Consider the following 24,398-nt stretch of genomic DNA (forward strand, 5'->3'; position numbering starts at 1 on the left):
CCAGTGGCCGCAGCGGCGACCGGGTCTGGTGCAGAGGTAAGGCGATCTCCCTGGGGGTCGCGGCACTCAGTACCCCTACCTGGGGTAACCCCTCCAGCATCACTCCTTTCCCCTGGGGGAGGCACACGGGCTGGGGACTGCGCAGGCAAAGGGTGCCCCATCGACAGCTCCCACGGATCCAGATCCTCCAGCGGGGGCATATCCGAATAATCCTCCGGTGACGGGGGTCGATGCGGGGCCATCCTTTTCTGCAGGCCTTCTCCAGTCTCCAGTCCCACCTCATCTGAGTCATAGTTTCGTTTCTTCGGTCTCCGCCCGCCATAGAAGATCAAGAGGCGGACCTCCCCTGTTGACGGGCCCGCCCTTAGGATGCAACAGTATTTAGACTGGGCGGCCATTGTCCTTCGCGCTCTTCAGCTTGTCTACGCCTACTCCACGCCCCTCTTCTCTTCCTACGCTCTCCTCAGCGCTGCAATGGCGGCGGATTTTGGCGGCAAATGGCACAGCACAGTCCTTGCAATAAAGTACAGTCCAAGCACATTAAATCACAGTTCCAAGGCGCACATGACCTGATTCTTCAGGCTTAAGTAGATCCTGTTTGTGACGCCAAGTTGCAGCGCCCCCACTGTCGCAGGGCCGAGGGGTACCCGGTACCGGGCCTCTGAGTCTCTGCTCTGGGGTTGTCACGGTGGCTAGGCCCGGTCCGTGACCCTGCTGAGGGGCGTGCAGTGAATGATAGATGTGGATGGTGGTGGTGGTGCGGTGCAGTAAATAACGAGGACACCAGGTTGCAGTCTCTTTACCTCTTTACTGAAGATCTCTGGGTCCTCAATCCAGAATACGGTTAACCAGGCTGCGCAAGTCCGGCCGGTCCAATGGCACCTCCAGAGTTCTCTTTACAGGTGGAAATCTGTGCCTTCCTGCTAGCGCTATGTGTTGTGATCCTTCCCTGCTTTGCTTACGGAAAGTCCCCACAACTGTTGTGTCTGTTTCTTAAGTTCCCTCACAACTCGATTAGATGATGTTCTGCTAATCTTCCGTCCCTCCCTGATGTTACGGTTAGGACGGCACCCGTATGACGGGTAGGCTCGGAGCTCTTCCGGGAACCTAGAGTCGCCCCTCTCCACAAGTTGCCCCCTATGTCTTCGTAGGTGATTTAGGTGAGACAGCCCGCCTATGACTGACTGTCCTGCCGTTGGTTTGAAGTATTGCTTGAAGCTAGATGTATGAATACTTCCTCGGCGTTCCGGCCGCCGGTTGTGCGCCTCAGTAGGATGTTGCCTCGGTCTCACAGCACGACTCCTACTGGTATTCTCCTTGTTGCTTTGATCTCGTTTCTCACTCAGCACAATCTATCTCGCTTCTAATCCTTCCTTGGGCACCGCCGCTATGCTGAGCAGGCACGGTCCCGTTACGTTCTCTCAAGTTGCCAGACCTCTGTCAGGATCCCACCCCCGACAGGGGCCCTACCGAATCTTCCCCCACAACACCCTCTGCCACAAGGTGTTGCCTGGTTCCAACCCAGTCAGCTTTCTCTCTAACTTCCTGCCTGACCCCCAGTTTTACCAGTATGTGAGGAGTGGCCTAATGAATAGAACCCTTAGCTCCCCCTGGAGGCCCGACTGTGAAATGTATTGGTGTCTGTGATACCTGGTCAGATGAACTCCTTCAGTGCCATCAGACGTACCATGGCTCCACTTAGTGGCGGAGCCACAGTACTGCAACGACCAGGACTCTGGGGCGCTGCATATGCGTCACTGTGTCTCCTGGGTGTTAGGGCGAACAGGTGATGTATAATCCACCTGTCCTGCCGGTTTCTGCTATGTGTCTTAGAGTCCCACAAAAGCCTTGGTCTTCCATCTACTGGTCATACGGGTGCATCCTAGCCATATCATCTGGGGGACGGAGAGAGAAAGAACATCAGAAACAGACACAACAGCTGTGAGGACTATCCCGTGGTGCTCAGCAGGGAGGTACTACAACACGCAGGCGCTAGAAGGTAGGCACTGATTTCCACCTGCAAAGGAAACTCTGGAGGTGCCTTCAGTCCGGTCGGTCTCAGCCAGCCCTGTTAACAGTACTCTGGATTGCGGATCCCGAAGCCTTCAGTAAAGAGGTAAAGAGACTGCAACCCTGTGTCCTCGTTATTCATCGCACCTTGCACCGCACACCATCATCACTCCTTTCATTGGACGCCCCTTAGCAGGGTCACGGACCGGGTCAGGCCACCGTGACAACCCCAGAACTGAGACAGAGAGGCCCAGTACCGAGTACCCCGCGGCCCTGCGTCTGGGGGCGCTCCATTTGTTTTTTGCATGTTTTTTGCATGTTGCACTGATATTTTAAAGATACCATTTTGGGGTACATATGATGTTTTTGGACATTAAGTCCTCATTCACACGTCCAATGTTCTCGCATGAGTGCTAGCTGTGGTTTTCACGGATAGCACTCGTTCCTGCGATAGTCTATGGGGATGATCACATGTCTATGATTTTTTGCTATCTGCGGAAAATCGCAGAGACATGGCTGATTTTGATTTGAGTATCAGCTTAAAATCGACAATGCAAGTCTATATGTCCGTGGAAAAAATTGGACTGCACTCGGATGACGTCAGAGTGCATTCCAATTTTCACAAACATTTAGGAGAAGGTAGAGAAACTTTTTTTCTCTATGAATGAGAAAAATTGATGATGCTCAGACCACACTCTGATCACAATAATCTGTACGTTTTTCCTATATGTGAATGAACCCTAATGGAGATGAACACACCAAATATGCTTATACTTTTTTTATTTTGCTACAGGTCTGGGTGGTGATGACTTAATATCTTTTAAATTTTATGGTATTGAAAGTTTTATAAGATGTTTTGGATCTACTTGTTATAAACTTGCCCTCCTCAAATTCTTAATTATAAATCAAATGTATTCTGTTTTATTGAGTAAATAATCTCGTGGGGATTTTTTGTCTGTCTTCATTCAACAAGTGCTCTGTTCACACTTCCAATATAGGATTTTTTTTATTATTTTTTTAAACCATAGGCTAAATCTTATCTAACAATATTTTAGTTTGTGTTTCTGACAATTGGACTCATTTACATATTTTCTTCTTTTTACGTATTTCACTGCTAATTTTTGAATATTAGGCTATGTGCACACTTTGCAGGGTCCTCTGCGGGTTCTCCCGCAGCGGATTTGATAAATCTGCAGGGCAAAACCGCTGCGGTTATCCCTGCAGATTTATCGCGGTTTGTTTTGCGGTTTCCGCTGCGGGTTTACTCCTATACTATTGATGCTGCATATGCAGCGCCCCAGAGTCCTGGTCGTTGCAGTACTGATGCTCCGCCGCTAAGGGGAGTGATGGTACGTCTGATGGCACTGAAGGAGTTCACCTGACCAGGTATCACAGACACCAATACACTTCACAGTCTGGCCTCCAGGGGGAGCTAAGGGTGCTATGTATTAGGCCACTCCTCACAATCTGGTAAAACAGGGGGTTAGATAAGAAGTTAGTCAGAAAGCTGACTGGGTTGGAACCAGGCAACATCCTGTGGCAGAGGGTGTTGCTGGGGAAGATTCAGGGGGGTCCCTGTCAGGGGTGGGATCCTGACAGAGGCCTAGCGAACAGAAAGAACGTTACGGGACCGCGCCTGCACTTGATCGCGGCGGTACCCCAAGAAAGGACAAGAAGCGAGGTTTATTGTGCTGAGTGAGAAACAAGATCAACGCAACAAGGAGAAAACACCAGTAGGAGTCGTGCTGTAAGATTGAGGCAACATCCTACTGAGGCGCGTAGCCGGTGGCCGGAACGCCGAGGAAGTATTAGGCTCCAAGCCTTACTTCAAACCAACGGCAGGACAGTCAGTTATAGGCGGGCTGTCTCACCCCAATCACCTAAGCAGACATAGGGGGCAACAGTGGGAGAGGGGCGACTCTAGGGTCCCGGAAGAACTCCAGGCCTACCCATCATACGGGTGCGTCCTAGCCATATCATCTGGAGGACGGAGAAGAACATCAGAATCAGCTTTGAGGGAACATCAGAAACAGACACAACAGTTGTGAGGACTATCCCATGGTGCTCAGCAGGGAAGGACTACAACACACAAGCGCTAGAAGGAAGGCACAGATTTCCACCTGCAAAGGGAACTCTGGAGGTGCCATCGGACCGGCCGGTCTCAGACAGCCCTGTTAACCGTACTGAATTGAGGATCCTGAAGCCTTCAGTAAAGAGGTAAAGAGACTGCAGCTCTGTGTCCTCGTTATTCATCGCACCCTGCACCACACATCATCACTCTCAACTTTTACTGGATGCCCCTTAGCAGGGTCACGGACCGGGTCTAGCCACCGTGACAATCCCAGAACCGAGACAGAGAGGCCCGGTACCGGGTACCCCTCGGCCCTGTGACAGTGGGGGCACTCCACATATGCAGCAATATGCAGCATCAATAGTAATGTTAAAAATAATAAAAAATGGTTATACTCACCCTCTGACGTCCTGATCTCCTCGGCGCTGCACGCGGCGGTCTGGTTCCAAAGATGCTGTGCGAGAAGGACCTTCGTGACGTCACAGTCATGTGACCGCGACGTCACGGTCATGTGACCGCAACGTCACCGCAGGTCCTGCTCGCACAGCAACCCTGCGACCGGACGGCGCGTGCAGCGCTGAGAGGTGAGTATATCATTTTTTATTTTTATTCTTTTTTTTTAACACAAATATGGTTCCCAGGGCCTGGAGGAGAGTCTCCTCTCCTCCACCCCGGGTACCATCCACACATGATCCGCTTACTTCCCGCATCGTGGGCATAGCCCCATGCGGGAAGTTAGCGGATCAATGCATTCCTATGGGTGCAGAATCGTAGCGATTCTGCACAAAGAAGTGACATGCTGCGGAATGTAAACCGCTGCGTTTCTGCGCATTTTTTCCCGCAGCATGTGCACAGCGGATTGCGGTTTCCATAGGGTTTACATGTAAATGTAAACGCTGTGGAAACTGCTGCGGACCCGCAGCATCAAAATCGCCGCGGATCCGCGGTAAAACCCGCAAAGTGTGAACATGGCCTTATGATTTTCCGCTTTTTTTTTTTTGGTTTTCCGTTATTCAGGTGTAGGTTTTTTTTCCTCGATTTGGGATCATGACGCAGATTCATTTAGTATTAGTTGATATTTGACAACAGATATTGAGCTTTGCAGTCATGTATTTGTGGCATATGGCTGCTATTTTAGTTCTAATTATGTCATTTTGCTATTTGTCAGGAGCGGCAACAAGTGATATGTGTTTAATTATCAGGCGAAGGTTTATGAGTAGTGTGGTAACAGCATTTTCTTTATCTATGAGTAAAACGCTAACCGACGCTAAACGCATCGGTTGAAATATGCTTTTTTTCATGCACGCATTTGTAATAAAAAATAAAGATTTTTGAGAATTTTTAACCATTTACTGCTGGTCCTGGATTTTTCCACTAAGAGTATGTTCACCGTATAGTGATGAGCATATGTACTGGGATAAGGTGTTATTTGAGCATGCTCAGGTGCTAACCGGGTGTTTTCGGCGTGCTCGAATAATATGTTCGAGTCCCCTTCGGCTGCATGTCTCGCAGCTATTCGACAGCAGCAACACATGCACGGATTGTCTGTTGGGTAGGGAATCCCTGCATGTATTGGAGCTGTCAAACAGCTGCGAGACACTCAGCCACGGGGACTCAAACATATTTTTCGAGCACACCGATGACACTCAGTTAGCACCCGAGCATGCTCAAATAACACCTTATCAGCGCTCATCACTATGTTCACACTTCATTTTTTTGCAGCATTAGAAGCTGCATTTTACAGTACCAACAAAAGCAATGAGATTTCTGAAATCTCATGCACACGCTTGTCTTTTTTTTTCCTGACTGAAATTGAGCACTGCGGCGGTTTTGAACATCTGCAGCATGACAATTTTTTCAGCATTTTTTTAACCCTTCACCCCCCGCAGCTTTTTTCATTTTCGTTTTTTTCTCTCCTTTTTTCCAGTGCCATAACTTTTTTTTTTCCTTCGATATGGCCATGTGAGGGCTTATTTTTTGCGGGACGAGTTGTACTTTTGAACGATACCATTGGTTTTACCATGTCGTGTAAGAGAAAACAGGAAAAAATTCCAAGTGCGATGAAACTGCAAAAAAGTGTAATCCCTCAATTGTTTTTTGTTTGGCTTTTTTGCTAGGTTCACTAAATGCTAAAACTGACCTGCCATTATGATTCTCCATGTCATTTCGAGTTCATAGACATCAAACAGGTCTAAGTTCTTTTTTATCTAAAAAAAATTGGGCAATTTTCCGATCCGATACCCGTAGCGTCTCCATTTTTCGTTATCTGGGGTCAGTTGAGGGCTTATTTTTTGCGTGCCAAGCTGACGTTTTTAATGATACCACTTTTGTGCAGATACTTTTTTTGATCTCCCATTATTGCATTATAATGCAATGTAGTGGCAACCAAAAAAACGTAATTCTGGCGTTTTGATTTTTTTCTCGCTACGCCTTTTAGCAATCAGGTTAATCCTTTTTTTATTGATAGATCGGGCGATTCTGAATGTGGCGATACCAAATATATGTAGGTTTGATCTTTTTTTCTATTGTTAAATTTTGATTGGGGCGAAAAGGGGGTGATTTGAACTTTTATATTTTTTTATATTTTTAAACACATTTTTTTTTGGCATGCTTCAATAGCCTCCATTGGAGGCTAGAAGCATGCACTACACGATCGCCTCTGCTACATAGAGGTAAAGCACAGATCACCTCTATGTAGCAGAAATGCAGCATTGCTATGAGCGCCGACCACAGGGTGGCATTCATAGCAATCAGCCATCAACAACCATAGGTTGTTATGGCAATGCTCCAATGACCCCCGATCATGTGACGAGCGTTTCTGGCTGCGCGGCTGGCTGTGGTTGTCATGTGACGTACTATCCGTCAGCTGGCAGAAAGGGGTTAAGTCTATGTTCCCACAATTAGCTTTTAATGTTGCAAATTTTCTGCACCATTTCTGCACCCGTTAAGAGAAACACCTGCACTGGGAACTGTCAGGGCAGCTACTGGTATACTGGGACTTACAGACACTAAGGGTATGTGTCCACGTTCAGGATTGCATCAGGATTTGGTCAGGATTTTTCATCAGTATTTGTAAGCCAAAACCAGGAGTGGAACAATTAGAGGAAAAGTATAATAGAAACATATGCTCCACTTCTGCATTTATCACCCACTCCTGGTTTTGGCTTACAAATACTGATGAAAAATCCTGACCAAATCCTGATGCAATCCTGAACGTGGACACATACCCTAAGGCTGCGTGTCCACGATGAGGATGGCCGGCGGTATCGCCGGAGCGGCGAAGCCGCTCGGCGCTAAGCCCCGCCCCCTTTCTGGGACGCGATGATGCCGGATGTGTACTGTACACATCCGGGATCATTGCACCCCTCGCCATAGGGTCCTGTGATATTACTTGCGGCGACGCAGCGTCGCCGCAGGTAGCACGGACATGCTGCGATCTGAAAAGACACGCAGCATGTCCGGAGTCACAGGGCCGCCGCGTGCGGGTTTCCACGCATAGTGGACACGGGATTTCAAAAAATCCCCTCCACTATGCTGGAACATCTGGACGCTGCGTGTTTGACGCTGCAGCATCAAACACGCAGCGTCTACTGACCGTGGACACGTACCCTTAGAAGAGCTTTGCAGCTGCTGTTAAACAGGGACCTACAGACATTAGCAGATTTCCCCCTGAGCTGCAGTGGACTACAATTCCCAGGGACCCTTGTTTCAGTCAGATAACACAGCCTGGATTGGATGAGGAGGGACTTGGAGGGAGGAGCTGGGCAGAAAGTGAAAGCAAGAATTCGGAGAAAGAAAAGAGCGTGGCAACTTGCTGTGAGAGACTGAGCATGGTGGATTTGCATCCCTCTACGCTGCAGTGTTGCTGTCCTCTCGGATATACCCGCGCTGCTGGAGAGAGCGCGGCTTTTTTTTACCCTCTGGAGCAAGTTACATCAAGAACTTGGAGAGTTCTGCTGGCACTCCCACCGTATAAAGGACTGAATCCGGCCGCCCCCAGCTGGCGTCCAGAGACCCATCCGACCATTGGAGACTCACAGTGAGTGCCCTTCTGAGACTTGTGGTCCTACCAGTGCTATTTAGAGTGAGTACATTACAGACTATTGCCATTAATATTCGTTTAAGTGCACAAACTGTTCTGATTTGCGCCAACATCCGCGGCAACTGGACCCCAACGTTTGGACTGAATTAAACCGGAAGAAACAAAAAAAAAACCTGCTACGTTATACTTGCAGGGTTGAAGTAGAATTAGAGTGTGATGTGTATATGACTTTGACAGAGCACAGTTACTTGTATTGCATGTTATTCTTTTAAATCCATCTCATTTATGCTGCATAGCAATAAATCTGTTAAACTGTTTTACTCCTGATCCCTGTGAGTGTGTACTGAGTGTGGAAGGGGCTTCCCGAGTCAGCCCCTGGCAGAAGATAATAGTCCTTCTGCAGTCCCAGAGAGAGCGCTCCAATCAAGATTCCGGTGGAGGCACTGCGCCCTGGAGAGGTGAGACCCCCCATAACACCCAGTGTCAGGACTCTGAATATTTTTTACCTTTTGTGCATTACTGCCCTTTTCCAAGATGGCGTCTTTGGTCTCATGTGCACTGTGTCTTCCTGCTATAAAACTCCACCCCAGCCTTCAGTCTGTGCTAGAGTATTCTGCCTTGCATCCAGCTCCTGACCTCTGGTGACTCCCTGGCTATATACCTGCTCCTGAGAACCTGTGGGGTTATCCTGCTACTCTGCTCTGAGTTCCTGCTGCATACACCAGTTCCAGTAATCCTCCTTCATCTGCTGCTCGTGTTTACTTCCATCTGCATTTGCTGGACATGTAAGCTGTTGCTGCTCTGCAAGAACCTGATACTATTACCCAGGCCTCCCTGGTTGAGCTAAGATATTATTTGAACTGCCTTATAATCATATCTATCTGTGTTTTGGACTAAGCAAGGACTTATTTGTGTCAAGTATCCTCAAGAATAATTGTGCTTCATGGACTTTCTGCGTGATTGCATTTTCCTTTGAAGTTTCCTATAGGCTGCTAAGCTGCATTTAATATTTACTCCAAGTGTTGTGGACTTGAGTTTCTCTCTGCACCTGTTTGAATCACCGTGTCATAAGATAGACTTTACCACTTATAAAACTGTGTCCTGCAGTTGTCTTGTTCCATGCAAAGAGTCTCCTGAGTTATCCCCTATAATTATTACACCCAGTGTACCGTGGTAGCCCTAAAGGGGTGTTACAGTGGAGGCACTGCTGAGATACAGAATTAACACAGGAGTATTTACTATGGAGACTTTAACAGAACGAGAAGTGTATTTGTGGTGTGAAGAGTTGGATGTTCCCACCAAACAAAGCTTTGCAGTGAGTGGTGAGCTCTGTGATGCGTCTGATGAAGAGATACTGAAAATAGTTAACCGACTCACTGAATTTCCCCACCCTAAAGTGGTCGACCGCCGGAAGGAAAAGGGGGGACAGTTACCCACAGCCCTGATTTCAACCGGGCAGATCTTGAGGAAAGAATATTTCCCATCCATGGTAGCCGTGTCTTCAGAGTATGGTCGACAATGGCAGATCACTTGGCCTACTGAGTCCGAAGTTGAGATCCGGCAACAGGAATCAACCACTCAGCCTAGAAAGACGTATATTTCCACCCTCTACTCCACCTAGATTCCGTCCTGAAGAGACAGCGGCCCCAGCTGATGTGCTGATGACAGCTATGGAAAAGTTAGTCAGTCAGTTTGCCAAGATGCAGCCAGAAGGGAACTACGTCTAAGAACTTTCTCGGGTGATACTTGGAGGGATGTCACTTTGCAGTGCCTAGAAGAGTGGCAGTGTACTGATGCTGTAAAGAAGCAGAGAATAGTAGAGAGCTTAAAGGGTACTGCTATTGAGGTGGTGCAGGCTGCTTGGCAGAGCAAGCCTCTGGCAACTTATAAAGATTATGAGTGCTTTAGAAGATGCTTTTGGATCCCCTGAAGATGCTACTGATCTACTCTATAAACTCCGTACCATCTACCAACAGCCAGATGAGATGTCCAACTATCTATACCGACTAGATAAGCTGGTTCATAGAATAGTATCTAAAGGTGGCGTCAGCCCTAAAGAAGTTGATCAGTGTGGTCTGGAACAAGTACTCAGAGGAGCTCTCACCCTTGATCCAATTGCCCAGCGGATGAGGTTTTGTGATAGAGGGAAGATTCCTGGTTCTTTTCATGAGTTGCTTAAGGAAGTTCGGAAGGAGGAGGTTATTTTGGCCGCAAGAGAGAAGACATCCCCTCGGGTGACTACTGTTGCCTTGAAGCCAGCAGCTGACTGCTGAGAGATAGAACTGTTGAAAGTCATCGAGAAACGAGGGAGCAGATTACACAACTGTTAAGCGCTCAGGCCAAGACAATACAGCGGCTACAAAGTGCTGCGGAGGTAGCCGAGAAGCAAACCCTGGTTTCAGTAAGAGAGAAAGATGACCTCGGTAGAGTAGAGAGTAGGAAATCAGAAGGGTGCTTTGTCTGTGGGAGTCCAAGCCATATAGCTCGTCAGTGTCCGAAGAGGTGGAGCCCAAAGAACTCTTCACATCTTCCCCATCACCCTCAGAGGCAGTTAGGAAATGGGAAAGGGGGCCAGTAGAACCCCATACTGAGCCCCCATCAACAACAAAGACCTACTCTACCGCCTCATCCAATAGTGCATCATCAAAAACCCTGCCTGAAGGTTTAGTGGGACCATCCCCACATGTCCCCGCATATATCATTGATCAACCTTGCACAGTATTACTGGATAGCGGGTCTCAAGTATCCATCATCTTCGAAGGATGGTATAAGAGATATTTATCCAACGTGCCTCTGAAACCGTTGTCTGGACTCGTGGTGTGGGGAATAAATGAGCACAGCTACCCCTACAGAGGATACGTGTCCGTGACGCTACGATTCTCAAAGACTGTTGTTGGAGTAGATAAAGAGATGCCCATCATAGCGCTAATCTGCCCAGAGGCCGAGGCAGATGAGAGACCAACACCTGTCATAGTGGGAACAAATGCCAACATCTTCCGTATGTTAGCTCAGTGGTGTCGGGAAGTTGGGGGAGAAAATTACTCGCAGACCCTATCCATCCACCCAGTCTGCCTGGAGGCCTATGTGAGAACAGAGGAGGAGAAGAGGGAACTACAGCCTGAAAGCTTTGACCCTTGTTTTGAAGGAAGTGAGCTAAAAGGAGAAGAGAAGGCGTTGGTCATTGATGGCCTGATGATACGAGGTGCAGTTTTTTCTCTAGGTGAATGGGACATGGGCCTCGCCCAAGGAGTGGAGCATCGCATTCGGTTGAAGGATCAAAAGCCTTTTCAAGAGAGATCCCGAAGATTGGCCCCGGCGGATATCGAAGATGTCAGGCAGCATCTATGCAGTATGTTAGACACAGGAGTCATCATAGAGTCTAGTAGCCCTATTGTGAACTCTATTTTTGGGCTCCCTCTAGTGGTCACAAGCGGTACTGTGTAGTGTTGTCTTTCTGCAGGTTGCAGCATCAGCTGGTTCGTTATCCTTGGTTGGTTTCTTATTTAGCTCACCTGGATACTCAGTTCCTTGCCTGCTATCAATGTATTCAGTGCTCTTCAGATTCCTTGTGTCTACCTTGCTCCCAGTCTCTCCAAGACAAGCTAAGTTTTTGTTTGATCATTTTTTGATTATCAGTGTTCATTATGTGTTTAGTCCAGCTCGCTAAAATGTGATTTCCTCGCTTGCTGGTTGCTCTAGGGGACTGAGTTTCTCCCCCCACACCGTGAGTTGGTGTGGGGGTTCTTGAAATCTCAGTGTGGATATTTTGTAAGGGTTTTTTACTGACCGCATAGATTCCCTTTTCTATTTTCTGCTATCTAGTATTAGTGGGCCTCATTTGCTGAATCTGCTTTCACCCCTGTGTATGTGCCTTCCTCTTACCTCACCATTATTATCTGTTGGGGGCTTCTATATCTTTGGGGATTATTTCTCTGGAGGCAAGAGAGGTCTTTCTTTCTCTCTAGGGGTAGTTAGTTCCTCAGGCTGGCTCGAGACGTCTAGGATTTTTAGGCACGTTCACCGGCTACTTCTAGTGTGTTTGGATAGGTTCAGATTTGCGGTCAGTCCAGTTTGCTACCTCCCTAGAGCTTGACCTACGTTTGTTACTTAGCTGGAGTAATTTGTGATCCTCAACCACTAAGGATCATAACAGTATAGCAGGCCGAAAAGTGTTTAATGCATCGCAGAAGTGGGATAAAAAGAAGACCTGAGTACATTTTTTTTTTTTTTTCCTTCCTCCCGCTTTTCCTTTGCTGCAGTCTGTTTAGCTTCTTTCATCCCCTTGAACTCTGGGTGGTTTTGAGCTCAGCTGCAGACATGAATGTTCAGACTCTGACTTCTAGTGTGGATCATCTTACTGCACGGGTGCAAAGTATTCAGGATTTTGTTATTCGTGGCCCTATGTCAGAACCAAAGATACCCATTCCTGAGTTGTTTTCTGGAGATAGATCTAGGTTTCAAAATTTTAAGAATAATTGTAAGTTATTTCTATCTCTGAGACCTCATTCCTCTGGTGATTCCGCTCAGCAAGTTAAAATTGTTATCTCCTTGTTGCGTGGCGACCCTCAAGATTGGGCTTTCTCTCTGGCGCCAGGAGATCCTGCTTTGCTTAATGTAGATGGATTTTTTCTGGCTCATGGACTGCTTAATGAGGAGCCTAATCTTGAGAATCAGGCAGAAAAAGCGTTGCTGGCTATCTCTCAGGGTCAGGATGAAGCAGAGGTGTATTGTCAAAAATTTCGGAAATGGTCGGTGCTTACTCAATGGAATGAGTGTGCCCTGGCTGCAAATTTCAGAGAAGGTCTTTCTGAGGCCGTTAAGAATGTTATGGTGGGGTTTCCCACCCCTACAAGTCTGAGTGATTCTATGGCTTTAGCCATTCAGGTTGATCGGCGTTTGCGGGAGCGCAAATCTGCTCATCCTTTGGCGGTATTTTCTGGACAGAGACCTGAGTCTATGCAATGTGACCGAACTCTGACCGGAATTGAGCGACAAAGTCATAGACGTCAAAATGGGTTGTGCTTTTACTGTGGTGATTCTACTCATGTTATCTCAGCATGCTCTAAACGCTTAAAAAAAAATCGCTAAACCTGTCACCATTGGTACTATACAGCCTAAATTTATTTTGTCTGTTACTTTGATTTGTTCTTTGTCGTCCTACCCGGTTATGGCTTTTGTGGATTCGGGTGCTGCCCTGAATCTGATGGATTTGTCGTTTGCCAGGCGCTGTGGTTTTGTCCTGGAGCCTTTGGAATTTCCTATTCCTCTGAGGGGAATTGATGCTACGCCATTGGCTGAGAATAAGCCTCAGTATTGGACGCAAATGACCATGTGCATGACTCCCGTACATCAGGAGGTGATTCGCTTTCTCGTTCTGCATAATTTGCATGATGTTGTCGTTTTGGGTCTGCCATGGCTGCAAGCTCATAATCCAGTTTTAGATTGGAAAGCTATGTCTGTGTCAAGTTGGGGTTGTCAGGGAATTCATGGCGATACTCCGTTGGTGTCTATTGCTTCTTCCACTCCTTCTGAGGTCCCTGAGTTTTTGTCTGTCTACCAGGATGTATTTGATGAGCCCAGGTCCAGTGCCCTGCCCCCTCATAGGGATTGTGACTGTGCTATAAATTTAATTCCTGGTAGTAAATTCCCTAAGGGACGACTTTTTAATTTGTCTATACCAGAGCATGCCGCGATGCGGAGTTATATAAAGGAGTCTTTGGAGAAGGGACATATTCGCCCATCCTCTTCCCCTCTTGGTGCAGGATTTTTTTTTGTGGCCAAGAAGGACGGTTCTTTGAGACCTTGTATAGATTATCGGGTATACGAGAGAAGAAAAAATTGCAGCACTCACCAGCGAATCTTCATTTCTTTATTAGATAAAACAAACCATCATAGGTTGTGGCACTTGAAAGGCTTGGGCGTCACGAGGGGAGCAGGGTTGTGCAGGAACGAGACGGACGACAGCCGTTTCGCGCTATTGCGCTTCTACGGGTCCATGTGCCGTCGTCCGTCTCGTTCCTGCACAACCCTGCTCCCCTCGTGACGCCCAAGCCTTTCAAGTGCCACAACCTATGATGGTTTGTTTTATCTAATAAAGAAATGAAGATTCGCTGGTGAGTGCTGCAATTTTTTCTTCTCTCGTATACCCGTTTGGATTGCTGTTAGCTTTTGCATTGCACCACCTCACTCTTCTATGAGTTGCTATATCCCTATAGCTAAAGATAGATCTTCACGTCAAGACAGTTTATAAGTCGTTTGCTGCTTCTGTGCCAGTGTATTTTCTTTTTTTACGCTTGTATAGATTATCGTCTTCTGAATAAAATTACAGTCAAATTTCAGTATCCTTTGCCACTATTGTCAGATTTGTTTGCTCGGATTAAGGGTGCCAGTTGGTTCACCAAGATAGATCTCCGTGGTGCGTATAACCTTGTGCGCATTAAGCAGGGAGATGAATGGAAAACAGCATTTAATACGCCCGAAGGCCATTTTGAGTACTTAGTGATGCCTTTTGGACTCTCTAATGCTCCTTCTGTGTTTCAGTCCTTCATGCATGACATCTTCCGAGAATATCTGGATAAATTTATGATTGTTTATTTGGATGACATTTTGGTCTTTTCTGATGATTGTGAGTCCCATGTGAAGCAGGTCAGGATGGTGTTTCAGGTCCTGCGTGCTAATGCTTTATTTGTGAAGGGCTCAAAATGCCTCTTCGGAGTACAGAAGGTCTCCTTTTTGGGTTTTATTTTTTCTCCTTCTACTGTGGAGATGGACCCAATCAAGGTCCAGGCTATTCATGACTGGACTCAGCCCACGTCTGTTAAGAGTCTTCAGAAGTTCTTGGGTTTTGCTAATTTTTACCGTCGTTTCATCGCTAATTTTTCTAGCGTGGTTAAACCTTTGACGGATTTGACCAAGAAGGGTTCTGATGTGACTAATTGGTCTCCTGCGGCCGTGGAGGCCTTTCGGGAGCTGAAGCACCGGTTTTCTTCAGCTCCAGTCTTATGTCAGCCAGATGTCTCTCTTCCCTTCCAGGTCGAGGTTGATGCTTCTGAGATTGGAGCAGGGGCTGTCTTGTCGCAGAGAAGCTCTGATGGCTCTGTGATGAAGCCATGTGCTTTCTTTTCAAGAAAGTTTTCGCCTGCCGAGCGGAATTGTGATGTTGGTAATCGGGAGTTGTTGGCTATGAAGTGGGCATTTGAGAAGTGGCGACATTGCCTCGAAGGAGCTAAACATCGTGTGGTGGTCTTGACTGATCACAAAAATCTGATTTACCTCGAATCTGCCAAGTGCCTGAATCCTAGACAGGCTCGTTGGTCGTTGTTTTTCTCCCGTTTCAACTTCGTGGTCTCATACCTGCCTGGTCCGAAGAACGTGAAAGCTGATGCACTTTCTAGGAGTTTTGTGCCTGACTCTCCGGGAGTTTCTGAGCCAGCTGGTATTCTCAGAGAGGGAGTGATTTTGTCTGCCATTTCCCCAGATTTGCGACGAGTGCTGCAGAAATTTCAGGCAGATAGACCTGACAGTTGTCCACCAGAGAGACTGTTTCTTTCTCTCTAGGGGTAGTTAGTTCCTCAGGCTGGCTCGAGACGTCTAGGATTTTTAGGCACGTTCACCGACTACTTCTAGTGTGTTTGGATAGGTTCAGATTTGCGGTCAGTCCAGTTTGCCACCTCCCTAGAGCTTGTCCTACGTTTGTTACTTAGCTGGAGTCATTTGTGATCCTCAACCACTAAGGATCATAACATAGCCCCTATGCTTCCCCCATCGTGATAGCTCAAAAGAAAAATTGAGCTATTCGGACGTGTGTGGATTATCGTACCTTGAATAAACATACGATCCCTGACCAGTACACTGTGCCCCGAATCAATGAAGCTTTGGATTGCCTGCAAGGGAGCCAAAGGTTTTCTGTGTTAGATCTCCGGAGTGGCTACTATCAGATACCCATGTCAAAAGAAGATCAAGAGAAGACCGCTTTTATCTGCCCCATTGGGTTCTTTGAGTTTCAGAGACTGCCTGAAGGACTGACAGGTAGTGTTGAGCGATACCTTCCAAAATTCAAAAGCATCAGTATCGGATTGGATCGGCCGATATCCAAAAAATATCGGATATCGCCGATACCCGATACCAATACAAGTCAATGGGACACAAATATCGGAAGGTATTCTGGATGGTTCCCAGGGTCTGGAGGAGAGGAAACTCTCCTTCAGGCCTTGCGATCCATATTCATGTAAAATATAAAGAATAAAAATAAAAAATATGGATATACTCACCCCTCCGACGGACCCTGGACATTAGCGGTGCAACCGGCAGCCTCCGTTCCTAAGAATGCAGTGAGTGAAGGACCTTCGATGACGTCGCGGTCACGTGAGCGGTCACATGAGCGGTCACGCGACCAATCACAAGACCGCGACGTCATCGCAGGTCCTGTACACTCACTGCCGGATCTGCCGGAGGGGTGAGTATATCCATATTTTTTATTTTTATTCTTTATTTTTTACATGAATATGGATCCCAGGGCCTGAAGGAGAGTCTCCTCTCCTCCAGACCCTGGGAACCACACACTGGGAACTTCCGATTCCGATTTCCGATATCACAAAAATATCGGAACTCGGTATCGGAATTCCGATACAGTGAATATCGGCCGATACCCTATATTTGCAGTATCGGAATGCTCAACACTACTGACAGGTGCTCCGGCCACTTTTCAGAGATGTATGGACAAAGTAGTGGGGGACATGCACTTACGTGAGGTCCTGATTTATCTAGATGATCTTATTGTTTTTGGGAAGACTCTGGAAGAACACAACCAGCGGTTGTTCAAGGTGCTGGATTGGTTGAAAGAGGCTGGGTTGAAGTTGTCCCTTGACAAGTGCCGGATTTGCCAGACGACTGTGAAATATGTGGGGCACATAGTCAGCAGAGAAGGAATTTCTACTGACCCCGCCAAAGTGGAGGCTGTTGTAAACTGGCCTAAGCCCACCAAACTGAAGGAGCTTAGGTCCTTTTTAGGATTTTGTGGATACTACTGAAGATTTGTACCCCAGTACTCTCGGATTGTGAAGCCGTTAACTGCCCTTACTCACTGGTATCCCCCTTCCGGGAGGACAACCCACTCCTCAAGGTCAGGAAAGAGGGTCTACTTCAAAGTTAATGAACTTTTTGGGGATAGATGGACACCGGCATGTGACGAGGCCTTCGATAAACTGAAGTCATACTTGACCCAAACCCCAGTATTGGCCTATGCAGACCCCAGTAAACTATATGTGTTACATGTAGATGCTTCTCTTGACGGACTAGGAGGGATTCTCTATCAAGACCATGATGGCTGTCTGCGTCACGTCTACTACATCAGTCGAGGATTGACTCACAGTGAACGCAACTACCCAGCTTACAAACTGGAGTTTCTGGCATTGAAATGGGCTGTAGTGGACATGCTGCATGACTACCTCTATAGGGTACCCTTTGTGGATCATACCAACAACAATCCATTAACCTCCGTGAGAACCACGACAAAACTGGATGCCACGGGGTACCGGTGGCTTGCCGCACTCTCTTTGTACGATTTCAGCTTAAAGTATCGACTGGGGATCAGTATCATTGATGCAGACACACTCTCTCACCTGCCTAGGGAACCCTTAAATGAGTAAGAAGAAGGAGGATGGATAGAGGTACCTGCCCCTGAGGTGAAGACTCTGTGCCATAGACATCAAACTAATGCTATCCATATGCAGGGTTGTGCTGAATTCTTAGGAGTATACAGTGAAGCGCTCCCATTGTTGTACTGCCGAGTGACAAATGTAACCCCAGACTCTCTCCCTCAACTGACTCATAATCAAATACAGATAGCACTGATGCATATCAGCTATGAAAACGGGAAATACCCTATATTGGACAAAAGAGATAACAGGGCAACCTCCACTTCTAACTAAATCCTACAAAAAGAGCTACGGAGTATATACACCCTTTAGGTATTAAGAAAATCATCAATTTTATTAGAGAACATATAGACAACAGTAATCACATATTAAAAACAGACAAGGTACACGTTTGAACACATGTAAGGCGGAAAACACACTGAAAAAGTAGCACCTAGGGTTCAGACAAGGAACATGCAGAGAACTGCTATAAGCATAAAGGTCTCCCCGAGGAAGCCCACGCGAAACGCGCGTCGGGGCCACCGGACACATACTGGCATCATAGGATATTTTGGGTAAGACTGGCAGGATTAACTAAACATCTGTATTACACTATGTGATCCCTGATGTATGCATGCAGCTTACTGCTGGATTACTGGGTATCCCATATGAAGCACCATGCACTTTATAGACATAAATACTGGTCAATTGGGAGACCTTTATGCTTATAGCAGTTCTCTGCATGTTCCTTGTCTGACTCATAATCAAGTCTGAAAGGCGCTTCAGGAGGATCGATCAGTGGGGGTAGTCCGATGGTGGGTTAAGAGGGGCTGGAGGCCCGAAAAGAATGCATTATGAACAGAGGAATCTGTCCTGCTGACTCGGCCGCTAGAGTCTTTGGTAGTAAGAAATGGACTACTATACCGGGAGGCAAAGCGCCTGAAGGGAGGAGTCCGCTGACAGCTGGTGTTACCCACCCAATTTCGGAGGATGGTCATGAAGTCCCTGCATGATGAACATGGACATCTTGGCATCGAAAAGACCACGAGTCTTGTGGCTGACCGATTTTACTGGCCTCGGATGGAAGGGGATATTGAAGAATATCATGCTCCCGGTGTGTGTTGAGAAAAACCTTGCCTTTGAGAACAGCCCCTCTTGTGAACATTACCAGTGATGGCCCACTTGAGCTAGTGTGCATTGATTTCCTCTCCATCGAGCCTGATGAAAGCAATGTCAGTAATGTGTTAGTAGTTACTGCCCATTTCACCCGATATGCCCAAGCCTACCCCACCAAAGATCAAAGGGCAACTACTGTAGCAAAAACACTATGGGAGAAGTTCTTAGTACATTATGGGCTGCCTGCCCGCATCCATACCGATCAAGGAAGAGATTTCGAAAGTAGACTAATCAAGGAGCTATGTGCCATCTGTGGGATCAAGAAATCCAGAACTACCCCGTATCACCCCCAAGGGGACCCTCAACATGAGAGGTTCAACCGTACCCTTCTGAACATATTAGGCACTTTGGATCCCAGGAAGAAGGGACAATGGAGCAAGCATGTGAGTCAATTGGTTCATGCCTACAATTGCACCACAAATGAGTCAACGGAATACTCGCCTTATTTTCTCATGTTTGGAAGAAAAGCCCGGCTACCAGTGGATATTAGTTTTGGGACATCCTATGACATTTCTAATGGGAAGACCTTCTTAAAATATGTGTCCCAGCTAAAAGAAGATTTGGAAAAAGCTTACAGATTGGCAGAGCAGGCCTCTGGTCGGTCAGGGAAGCGCAATAAGACTCGCTACAACTGTAGAGTTCGGGAACAACTTTTACTGCCTGGAGATAAAGTCCTTATCCAACTTCTAGGTCTTCCTGGGAAGCACAAGCTTGCTGATCGGTGGTGTCCTGACTCTTATGTGGTGATGGAGAAGACTGGTGTCCCGGCCTACAGCGTTAAAGGGAACCTGTCACCCCGTTTTTTCCATATGAGATAAAAATACTGTTAAATAGGGCCTGAGCTGTGCATTACAATAGTGTATTTTGTGGACCCCGTTTCCCCACCTATGCTGCTGAAATAAGTTACCAAAGTAGTCGTTTTCGCCTGTCAATCAGGCTGGTCTGGTCAGATGGGCGTGGTGTCTTCCCCCAGATCTTGCTTAGTTTTCCGTTGGTGGCGTAGTGGTGTGCGCATGCCCAAGTCCAGAATCCACTGCACAGGGGAGGGAAAATAGCGCGATCTGCGCTATTCCCCTGGTGATCGGTGGGGGCGACCATCTTCCTGTGGACGCGCGTGCGCAGATCGAGCGCTCTGCTGCCCGGGGCTTCAGGAAAATGGCCGCGGGATGCCGCGCGTGCGCAGATGGAGATCGCATCTCTGCTTCAGGAAAATGGCCGCCGCGATCTCCATCTGCGCACAAACTGTTCTGATTTGCACGCCAACATCCGCGGCAACTGGGCCCCAATGTTTGGACTGAGTTAAACGGAGGAAACAAAAAAAAACCTGCTACGTTATACTTGCAGGGTTGAAGTAGAATTAGAGTGTGATGTGTATATGACTTTGACAGAGCACAGTTACTTGTGTTGTATGTTATTCTTTTAAATCCATCTCATTTGTGCTGCATAGCAATAAACCTGTTAAACTGTTTTACTCCTGATCCCTGTGAGTGTGTACTGAGTGTGGCAGGGGCTTCCCGAGTCAGCCCCTGGCAGAAGATAATAGTCCTTCTGCAGTCCCAGAGAGAGAGCTCCAATCAAGATTCGGGTGGAGGCACTGCGCCCTGGAGAGGTGAGACCCCCCATAATACCCAGTGTACCGTGGTAGCCCTAAAGGGGTGTTACATAAGTAAAGCTAAGTTCCCATGATGAGTTTTTGGTGAGTTTTTTACGCTGTCTATTTTAGAAAAAATGAAAGTGACCTACCTTACTTAATGAGTGCAAAAATGTTGCAGAAAATCAAAAATGTGCACCATCAAAAACTGTCCAAAAGGTCATTGTGGGGTCTTGGCCTAAAATAGGTTACTTGCATTTTTTCGAAAATATGCAGCATAAAAAAAACTCACCAAAAACTCATTGTGGCTACGTTGTCTGAAAGTAATGAAGAAGAAGCAGGTGAAGAAAAAGAGCGCGATCTGTGCTATTCCCCTGGTTATCGGTGGGGGCGGCCATCTTCCTGAGGCCGCGCGTGCGCAGATGGAGTGCTCTGCTGCCCGGGGCTTCAGGAAAATGGCCGCGGAATGCCGCGCGTGCGCAGATGGAGATCGCGGCGGCCATTTTTCTGAAGCCGAGTTCGCATCTCGGCTTCAGAAAAATGGCCGCCGCGATCTCCATCTGCGCACACGCGGCCTCAGGAAGATGGCCGCCCCCACCGATAACCAGGGGAATAGCGCAGATCGCGCTCTTTTTCTTCACCTGTGCAGTGGATTTGGCAGTTGGGCATGCGCAAACCACTACGCCATCAACGGAAAGATAAGCAAGATCTGGGGGACGAAACAGCGATGTCACCACGCCCATTTGACCAGACCACCTTGATTGACAGGCGAAAACGGCGACTTTGGTAAGGTATTTCGGCAGCATAGGTGGGGAATCAGGGGACAAAAAATACACTATTGTAACGCACAGCTCAGGCCCTATTTAACGGTATTTTTATCTCATACTGAATAAACGGGGTGACAGGTTCCCTTTAACATGTATTGTAGACAAATCGCACATGTAATCCACCCCACAAAAATATTTTATACACAGCCAAGAGTGAGGCTACATTCCAACGATGAGTTTTTGGTATCGACTGGGGATCAGTATCATTGATGCAGACACACTCTCTCACCTGCCTAGGGAACCCTTAAATGAGTAAGAAGAAGGAGGATGGATAGAGGTACCTGCCCCTGAGGTGAAGACTCTGTGCCATAGACATCAAACTAATGCTATCCATATGCAGGGTTGTGCTGAATTCTTAGGAGTATACAGTGAAGCGCTCCCATTGTTGTACTGCCGAGTGACAAATGTAACCCCAGACTCTCTCCCTCAACTGACTCATAATCAAATACAGATAGCACTGATGCATATCAGCTATGAAAACGGGAAATACCCTATATTGGACAAAAGAGATAACAGGGCAACCTCCACTTCTAACTAAATCCTACAAAAAGAGCTACGGAGTATATACACCCTTTAGGTATTAAGAAAATCATCAATTTTATTAGAGAACATATAGACAACAGTAATCACATATTAAAAACAGACAAGGTACACGTTTGAACACATGTAAGGCGGAAAACACACTGAAAAAGTAGCACCTAGGGTTCAGACAAGGAACATGCAGAGAACTGCTATAAGCATAAAGGTCTCCCCGAGGAAGCCCACGCGAAACGCGCGTCGGGGCCACCGGACACACACTGGCATCATAGGATATTTTGGGTAAGACTGGCAGGATTAACTAAACATCTGTATTACACTATGTGATCCCTGATGTATGCATGCAGCTTACTGCTGGATTACTGGGTATCCCATATGAAGCACCATGCACTTTATAGACATAAATACTGGTCAATTGGGAGACCTTTATGCTTATAGCAGTTCTCTGCATGTTCCTTGTCTGACTCATAATCAAGTCTGAAAGGCGCTTCAGGAGGATCGATCAGTGGGGGTAGTCCGATGGTGGGTTAAGAGGGGCTGGAGGCCCGAAAAGAATGCATTATGAACAGAGGAATCTGTCCTGCTGACTCGGCCGCTAGAGTCTTTGGTAGTAAGAAATGGACTACTATACCGGGAGGCAAAGCGCCTGAAGGGAGGAGTCCGCCGACAGCTGGTGTTACCCACCCAATTTCGGAGGATGGTCATGAAGTCCCTGCATGATGAACATGGACATCTTGGCATCGAAAAGACCACGAGTCTTGTGGCTGACCGATTTTACTGGCCTCGGATGGAAGGGGATATTGAAGAATATCATGCTCCCGGTGTGTGTTGAGAAAAACCTTGCCTTTGAGAACAGCCCCTCTTGTGAACATTACCAGTGATGGCCCACTTGAGCTAGTGTGCATTGATTTCCTCTCCATCGAGCCTGATGAAAGCAATGTCAGTAATGTGTTAGTAGTTACTGCCCATTTCACCCGATATGCCCAAGCCTACCCCACCAAAGATCAAAGGGCAACTACTGTAGCAAAAACACTATGGGATAAGTTCTTAGTACATTATGGGCTGCCTGCCCGCATCCATACCGATCAAGGAAGAGATTTCGAAAGTAGACTAATCAAGGAGCTATGTGCCATCTGTGGGATCAAGAAATCCAGAACTACCCCGTATCACCCCCAAGGGGACCCTCAACATGAGAGGTTCAACCGTACCCTTCTGAACATATTAGGCACTTTGGATCCCAGGAAGAAGGGACAATGGAGCAAGCATGTGAGTCAATTGGTTCATGCCTACAATTGCACCACAAATGAGTCAACGGAATACTCGCCTTATTTTCTCATGTTTGGAAGAAAAGCCCGGCTACCAGTGGATATTAGTTTTGGGACATCCTATGACATTTCTAATGGGAAGACCTTCTTAAAATATGTGTCCCAGCTAAAAGAAGATTTGGAAAAAGCTTACAGATTGGCAGAGCAGGCCTCTGGTCGGTCAGGGAAGCGCAATAAGACTCGCTACAACTGTAGAGTTCGGGAACAACTTTTACTGCCTGGAGATAAAGTCCTTATCCAACTTCTAGGTCTTCCTGGGAAGCACAAGCTTGCTGATCGGTGGTGTCCTGACTCTTATGTGGTGATGGAGAAGACTGGTGTCCCGGCCTACAGCGTTAAAGGGAACCTGTCACCCCGTTTTTTCCATATGAGATAAAAATACTGTTAAATAGGGCCTGAGCTGTGCATTACAATAGTGTATTTTGTGGACCCCGTTTCCCCACCTATGCTGCTGAAATACGTTACCAAAGTAGTCGTTTTCGCCTGTCAATCAGGCTGGTCTGGTCAGATGGGCGTGGTGTCTTCCCCCAGATCTTGCTTAGTTTTCCGTTGGTGGCGTAGTGGTGTGCGCATGCCCAAGTCCAGAATCCACTGCACAGGGGAGGGAAAATAGCGCGATCTGCGCTATTCCCCTGGTGATCGGTGGGGGCGACCATCTTCCTGTGGACGCGCGTGCGCAGATCGAGCGCTCTGCTGCCCGGGGCTTCAGGAAAATGGCCGCGGGATGCCGCGCGTGCGCAGATGGAGATCGCATCTCTGCTTCAGGAAAATGGCCGCCGCGATCTCCATCTGCGCACAAACTGTTCTGATTTGCACGCCAACATCCGCGGCAACTGGGCCCCAATGTTTGGACTGAGTTAAACGGAGGAAACAAAAAAAAACCTGCTACGTTATACTTGCAGGGTTGAAGTAGAATTAGAGTGTGATGTGTATATGACTTTGACAGAGCACAGTTACTTGTGTTGTATGTTATTCTTTTAAATCCATCTCATTTGTGCTGCATAGCAATAAACCTGTTAAACTGTTTTACTCCTGATCCCTGTGAGTGTGTACTGAGTGTGGCAGGGGCTTCCCGAGTCAGCCCCTGGCAGAAGATAATAGTCCTTCTGCAGTCCCAGAGAGAGAGCTCCAATCAAGATTCGGGTGGAGGCACTGCGCCCTGGAGAGGTGAGACCCCCCATAAT

General features: G+C 47.3%; 1 long non-coding RNA gene across 1 annotated transcript in view; it reads left to right on the forward strand.

Annotated features, from left to right (window-relative positions):
* LOC143809404 (uncharacterized) overlaps positions 1 to 24,398 on the forward strand; it is a 147,644-nt gene that overhangs the window by 36,883 nt on the left and 86,363 nt on the right. The gene's annotated exons all lie outside the window — the stretch shown is intronic.

The sequence above is a fragment of the Ranitomeya variabilis genome, chromosome 2, assembly GCF_051348905.1.
Source record: "Ranitomeya variabilis isolate aRanVar5 chromosome 2, aRanVar5.hap1, whole genome shotgun sequence".
NCBI classification, from domain to species: Eukaryota; Metazoa; Chordata; class Amphibia; order Anura; family Dendrobatidae; genus Ranitomeya; species Ranitomeya variabilis.